This window comes from Manacus vitellinus, unplaced genomic scaffold (genome assembly GCF_001715985.3).
Source record: "Manacus vitellinus isolate BGI_N305 unplaced genomic scaffold, ASM171598v3 scaffold_6_pilon, whole genome shotgun sequence".
NCBI classification, from domain to species: Eukaryota; Metazoa; Chordata; class Aves; order Passeriformes; family Pipridae; genus Manacus; species Manacus vitellinus.
The window spans coordinates 19,499,667-19,506,975 of NW_021940750.1; the positions used below are offsets into that span (position 1 = coordinate 19,499,667).

Genomic DNA, 7,309 nt, shown 5'->3' on the forward strand with positions numbered 1-7,309 from the left:
GACCTGGCGGGGGATCCCGGGGCCGTGGGTGCGCTCCCGTCCCGCACCTCCATCCCACCCGCCCCCTCACACAGCCGGCCCGTGGCTGCCGGGCACGCTCCAGGGCCGAGCCACAGGCAGCAGGGCTGCAGAAACCAGGCACTAACCCCTCTTCCCCTGAGGAAGGAGCTGGGCGGGAGCAACCTGCTCCCTCTGGGGATCCCAGAGGCTGAGGGACGGTTCCCCTGGGCAGCGGGTACTGTCCACCTGTCACAGGGGACACAAGAAAGGAGGACTGGTTCTGCATGTTTGGCTTATTTTAGGGTCAGCAGTGAAGTTTCAGGTTGCTTCGAAAGGACACACAACTTGTGGTGGCCACTGCAGGGGGTTTCTCAAGTGGAGACCTTGGGATAAGGCAGCGATTCCCACCGTGATGGTGAATGGAGGTGTGTGCTCCCCACTCTCCTGCATGAACTGGAGTGGGGCAGCACGAAAACCCAGGCAGAGGGTAGGGAGGGACTTCAAGAAAGCAGCAATGGGCTGTGCCAGTGAATGGACTCTCTCTGGCTTCTCAGTGATCCCAAGTTTCATACAGAAACCAACAGTTATTTTTTCCGGATTTGGGCTGACTTCTGGTTTCATAACCTGGAATTCTGGGTTGTGAAATGTTTCAAAGCAAGTAAGTTTCTGGACAAGTCTGATGATAAGGGATGAGGGATCCTATGAGTTTGCATCCCTTCCTCGTGTGTCTCACACCTACCATCCTGTTGATGCCATTTCTTCTGCAGAGCTTTTGGGATTCTGCACACACCCCTTCCTGTACACCAAGTAGCTTTGTTCTTCTCCCAGTTCCCTGCCTCCCAGCCCTCTTTCTCTTCCCTCATCCTCCTTCATCTTTGCTCTGCTTCTACCTGCTCAGTGGTCCAAATACTTCAATACACAAAATCAGAGCATATGTACTCAGGGATGCAAGAAGACACATCAATCTGTTTCCTCAGTAAATGGCCCTGTCCCTAAGCAGTGTCCCTTTCTCCTTGTCCTCATCTCCTCTCAGCTCTTTTACTGCATTCACAATGCTATCAGTCATACCTAAAGCTTAAGCTTCAGAGGGCAGAGATCAGCCCTCTGAAAACCTGACCTCAGCGATGACTAATTTTTATGTTAAAAGAATTGGGTTTTTTTTCTCAGCTGTTGCATCAGACCTGGGCAACTGTTGCTCCCAGGCAGTCACATCCTCTCACGGTGCAGTACTGCAGCTGTGGCAATTGTGTGTGTCATCTTTTCAGTACTTACCGGGACTGAACTGACTCCTTTGCTCTCTTGTCCACTTTATGACAAGGGGATATTCCTCCCCTTCCCTTCCCAACTGATGAAATGACTTCTCAGCACCAAGGGAGCCAGAGGATCTGAGATGGCCAGAACTGCCTATCCCAAGCCCTTCCTCCTACCTGTTCCTCCTCCCTACCCTTTGTTCTGTCCCTGTCACCCCATGACCACCACCTGATAAAGCACAAGTGAGCTCTCTTTAGTGTATCAGCTTCAGGATTTTTCCTGGGAACCCTCCTAAGTCAGCCAAGATCAAGAACAAAAGAGAAGTGCCTTCTCGGTGACTCTCCATCCCCCCTTGGAGGCTATGCCCTAGACACTCTGTGCTCTCAGCACAGAAACATTTACATCTTTTACAGCACTCCAGCTCTACTTCTCACGTTTCTCCCCCAGCAAACACCATGGTCATTCCAGTGTGTGTGCCTGGGGGCAGGGCTTGGGAAAGGACTGGGGAATCACAACTTGAGCAGGGGTTTATGTTTGCACTGAAGGGCCATATCTCAGCTCCCTGACTAGCTACAGACCCTAGAGAAACCCCTCTGCATTGCTAACCTGTCACTAAAGTGCCATGAATCCAGGGAAGAGAGGGCTGGGCATGGCTTGCTAGGTCCTGGACTCCTTGAGGCAGTGTGAGTGAATTCCTTGTGGTGTTTAAATCCAGCCCCATCTGCTCCTGCTTGCTAGGTGTGAAACATCCCATCCCCCATCCTCCCCTGCCTGCTGTTAGATGCATTTTTGCCCTGTCCTGGACCAGTGAGAAAAGCCAGATCCTCCTGCACCCCCAGACTCACAGCGGTACCCTCTGTGTTCCCATTTCCCTGTGGTCCCTCTCTGCCTGTTGGCCTGTAGCTGGGATGTAGGGAGAAGCCTGACAAAGCCATTTTTCACTGTCTTTGAGGGGCAAGTGGCTCTGGGTGTTCTCTGAAGGAAGCAGCAGCTGTCTGATCACAGAAACACAAAACTGCACCCTTGACTCTGCAGCTTGCTTTCCCTCTTTCACAGGTCTTTCTTAATGCTGCTGGCTTTGTGTGATGTTGCATAATGAAGCACTGCCAGAAGATTATCCCCTTCCTGGGCTTTCCAAAACCGAATCCACCATTTCCTGCCCATGTTTCCAGTTTCTAGTCTCTTCATATGTGCCCATCCTCACTGGAGTTTGCAGCTTCTTCAGTTTGGGATCACCTCCAAGCTTTAGCCCTCTGTCAGATCATTAGTAAGGGAGAGGTAATGAAGGCTGCCACCCTCAGTTTCAGCTCTGTCTGCATTATGGTATGAAATAAACCAATTAATTTTCAGCTGGACCAGCAACCTGAATTAGTTGAGAGAGTCCCTCACACTCCTGTGTCACCCCAAAGAGAAGGGTGGGAATGGGGAACGGAGGGAGGCAACTAGCAGAGGCCAGGCTCAGCATGGCTTAAACCTCCATGGAGCCACACCGTGGGCTCCTGCTGGGATATCTTAATGATTCTGCCTTTTCCTTCTCCACACTCTGTGCCTTAATTAGCCTTTCCCCCTCCTGTGGGCCAAACTGCTCTGCTTTCTTTTCAATCCTCCTTCCTTGTGCTTTGCCTCTAACAGTGTCTTTCTACTGTACACTTCAAAGGCTTTTCTTGTTGCATCTCCCCCATGCTGGCATTGGCTGGTAACACCCCAAAGCAGGCTAGGTCTGCCATGAACTCATAGCCATTGAAACAGCTTGAGGCCCTTTGGATCTGGGTAAGAAGAAGGCATGGGGGATGAGAGGTGAAGGATTTTCATCATTTCACCTACGAGAAGAATTATTAGCAACACAGGAAAAACGAGGGGGAAAGCAGACCCCTCCTCCACCCACCCTCCCCAGTGGAGAGCCCGCTGAGGGCAGAGTGCTTTTATGTGCAAGTGGGAGGGAAGGAGAGTGTTAGGGCTTCAGAGGGAAATGCTTTGATCTTGACTTTGAATCTCCTGCAGTTCCCAGCTCTCCCCCATCCCTGCCACCCATGGCCAGGACCCCAGGATATGGCCAAGACTCCTGGTCCTTGCTTGGTGCTTTGGTACCGCACTTAGTGCTTCATGTTTAATTTCCTCCTGTGTGCCAGGGAGCCTCATGGGGCATCGGGAAACAAGTGCACAGTGCCAAGACCAATTTTAAACTTTCCCTCCAATCTCACAGAGTGAGAAGGAAGAGGGAGGCCAGCTGGACAGAAGCCAGAAGGCAAAACAGTCCCGAGCTGAGCAGAGGTGAATTAGAGATGGGACCTACTGTCAGGGTTCTGGTATCCCAGGGCAAGGAACAGGCAGACCTAGCTCTCCTGTGCACTCATGATGCATTAGACTGGTCAGTGCTGAACAGCACCCAGAAGATGAACTGGGAGGCAGTCACCATTAGGAGAGGGACACGGCACTCTGGGTGACTCTCAGGAGACAGCACTTAGGTTCCCTGGTCCCACAAGAAGGGATCTTAGGTCAGAGAGAACAGCATTGAGGGCTCTGGGTGTTCTTTAAAGGATGGGAAGGAGGCAGCACTGAGGGGTGCTGGAGGAAGGGGAATGACCCTGAGCTCTTAGTCACTTCAAAGGAGGAGGGCAACAGGGTATGGGAGAGACTTAGGGGCCTCAGTCTCTTGTCCAAGGTGGGATCTAATGCGTAGGTCAGTTCTCCACTTCCCTTGGGAGATGAAACTCCTGGCTGGGCCTTGCCACCAAACTGTCCTAAAGTTCAGGCCACATACTTCTGCCCAGTGTGCCACCCCTCTGTCCTCAGTCACGTGGCTGAAGTCACTCCTGTAAACTGCTCTCGCTCACTGAGGTTGACGCACTCCATGTCACTGCCTGCCAGTTCTTACTTCAGCATCACCAAATAGAATTTCTCCTCACCGTCTCCTATTATAATTCAATCGCTCCAGCAATATTGCTTTTGGCTGAAAACTCCTTGCAGTTTGTCACCTTCCCTCTCAGTGTGATGTGAGCAGAACTGAATAAAATCCACTGTCTGCTGGTGTCCAGCACTGCCCAGGGCATGCACAGACAGAAGGATGCCTAACAGGACCTCTACACAGAGCCCAACAGTCAGTCTCTCTGATCATCACTTTAAGGGCTCCAGCACAGGCATGAGGTAGTGGGTTCAGAGGTGGTTTCAGGTCTGGGAATGAGAAGTACCAGATGATATGAACTCCAAAACAGGACTTCTGTCATTCACCTTGAACAAGTTACTACAAAAATTGGTGCACACTCCATGTTTTCCAGTTCCCTGTTGGGTACAATCACACCAGAACCACTTGACATTCCTTTCCCCTAAGACTGGTAGGTATATTGCAGCTGTAGCAACCCTATTTCTGTTTCCAATTCAGACTGCAAGCTCTGCTCATTGCTTTCCTTGTAGAGCAATGCCAGGCACAGGAGAGAAACCCAGCCAAGACAGCACACTTAGGACCCTCATGCTCTCATTTCTGTCAGCCCCTCAGCAGTCCCAGCTCCCCTGACTTCTCAGAAGGATGACAGCACTCAGATTCAGATTCTGCAGTGCTCTGGAGGGAGAAAGATGGGGAAAACAGAAGCAAAGTCACCAGCAAGGGCTTTAAGAGGATGGACATGTCAGTTTAGCCCATGTATAGATCATAAGTGGGTCATAGATTAGTTTGAGTCAACCTATTCCAATTCCAGAGGTGGTTTTGGCAACTGGCTCACAGTCTGACCTGCCCCAAATGGCATTCAGCTGCCCCAGGTGTTTCAGTCATATCCCATCCTATCTGAATAGTCTCCTCTGGTCCAGCCATGGACAGCCCTGCAGTGGGTAGGGTGCTCTGACTCCCTCCACTCCTGGAGGTCCCCTAGGTGGCACTGGAGGCAGAACTGGGGAACCTTCCTGATGGGGTGCATAACTGAGTGTTTAAATTTTGTCCCCATGTGTGGTACTGTCAAGATTGTCACATTCAGTGACAGAACCAGAGGAAGCCCTACCTTATTATACAAGAACATAGCACCAAGTCCTTGAGACACCCTTCCTCATAAGGTTCAAGTCAACAAGAAGTTTATCTGCTGAACACAGAGGTTGCTCTTGACCTGGAAGAAGACTCCAGGCCCAAACTTGGAGCAGTAAAACCTGCCTTCCAGCAAGGCTAGAAACATGGTGGCCTGAGACCCCCTGCAGCTGAACATCTCTGCACCTTTTCTGTGTGTCTTGTCTGAGAGAAACTGGGCTGCAGCAGGCAGATTAAAGCACAACAGGTAGAAAAGCTGCTGGCAGCCAGTCTCCATGACCTACCTTCATGCTGAAGCATCCTGCAGCAAAGCAGGAAGTATTCTGGTCCCCCACCTAACTCCTTCAAGGAACAGAAAAATGTTAACTACTTGTTTATAAGCTGGAAGCGTGTGTGTGCAGTCATCTGCATAACAGAACTGCCCAGGCTGTCTCTTTGTGTGTTTTCCAGCTCCTATGTTAATCACTGACCCTGCTGACTCTGGCATTTACCAGTGTCTCAATGTCCTGTGAGCACTACTTTACATTTGCAACCAAAGAAGTTAAAAGGATGAAGGATGAGAAAGGAAGCTCAGCAGCTGTGGGTATGAACACCAGCCTGCCGGGTGAGGGGCGGGGTACAGGGGCGGGGTAGAGGAGAAAGAGCTGGGACTTGATGGCTTGATACCGAGAGTAGAGCTGGCTTTAGAGACACAAAGATTGCTTGAGGGGGGGGGAAAGCTCGCCAAGGGATGGTTTAGGTCTCTCTTCCTTGCTGTGTAGCTTCTTTGTATCCATTGAGAGTGACCTCTGTGAGCATGGAAGGCTGGAGTTCAGTATCACCTGGGGTGGTGACTCCTAACTGAGGCTGGGAGGACTGTCAAGCAGCCAGTTCACAGCTTCCAGGGAGCCAATTCCTCCTGTCAAACCCTCCTTGCCTGGCGTCCCCCTGCGTTCCTGGGCTCAGATGTGAGACAAGAGAAGTGGGAAAAAATGCTCTGGGGTATGTGCTTCTGAGCAGTGAAGGTATGCCTTGATTTGTGCGGCAATGCTTGCTCCTGGACTGATGTGGAAGGGAAAGCAGCAGGAGAGGGAGCTAGGCATATTTACCCTGTTTGAAACATCTGTGTTTAGTTTCTTCCTGAATTGCACAAGAGTCCCATATGTGGTGATCCCTCATGCCCTCTCATTACCAAATGCTGCAGTAGAAATGAGTGCCAAGGTGAGGTTCCCCAAGGGTGTCGCGGGAAGTCTCTGGCATCAGGAATTACTTTCTGCCCCTCACTGGGTTTGAGGGGGTTGTGGGGAGAAAAAACTACTTGCTGCCTGCAACCAGAGCTACACACACAGGAGACACACCAAGACCAGACAGCAAAGAGCCCAAGTCTTCCCTGTTGACCAAACTCTGACCTCTGTTGTTAAAACGTGCCCTGCCCTCACACCTAAGAGCAGATGGGCTCCTTAGGGTCCTATTTTGGGGTGGTGTAACTTGGGATGAGACAGGTCCTGGAGGAAGCTCTAGGGCTCTGGATGAGTGAAGAGGCTATGGGGTGGAGCTGGTGTTGGCAGTTTAGCGATGTAGGAGTGAGGTGCCTGATGTGCCTGCTGTTTGCACAGCCTCACGTGATGCCTGAGGGACAGGATGAACCCATTGTGAAAGCAGGAGTTAAGGAGGGGGATCTCGGTCCCGAGATTAGGCTGGGGAGACAGCGGGGCAGACATAGTGGGGAAGAAGGCAGCTCCATGGAGGGCCCAGGCATGGGCAGGCAGATGCAAGGCTGTTCAGAAGGCTGCCCAGAACCGAGGACAGGGAAAAGGCTGCTGTCATTTGGGTGCCTCTCACAAATGAGAAAGTTTTGAAGAGCAATACAGCTGATCTTCATCTGCCTTAGGAGGCCGGGGGTCCCACCAGCCTGGCCTTGACGGGTAAAGGGCATCACTTGGGGAGGGGAAAGGAAAGGCTATCTCCTAGCTAGCAGAATGGAAGGAATGTAGCCTCCTCAGGAACAAGCAAGGATTGTGGGCAGACACACATAGAGTGTGCCAACCCTGGGGCTGCAGTGACACCCAC

The 7,309-nt window shown here is 51.5% G+C and overlaps 1 protein-coding gene across 2 annotated transcripts in view; it reads left to right on the plus strand.

Annotated features, from left to right (window-relative positions):
* Nucleotides 1-632: 632 nt before the first annotated feature.
* VRTN (vertebrae development associated) overlaps nucleotides 633-7,309 on the plus strand; it is a 13,120-nt gene continuing 6,443 nt past the window's right edge. Inside the window, exons 1-2 of one of the 2 annotated variants that reach the window (XM_018083040.2) lie at nucleotides 633-658; nucleotides 5,711-5,843. The gene's annotated coding sequence lies outside the window, so the exon portion shown is untranslated. Of the gene's footprint in view, nucleotides 659-5,710; nucleotides 5,844-5,932; nucleotides 6,242-7,309 lie in introns of those variants that run through there. The other variant, XM_018083041.2, reaches the window with a different exon arrangement.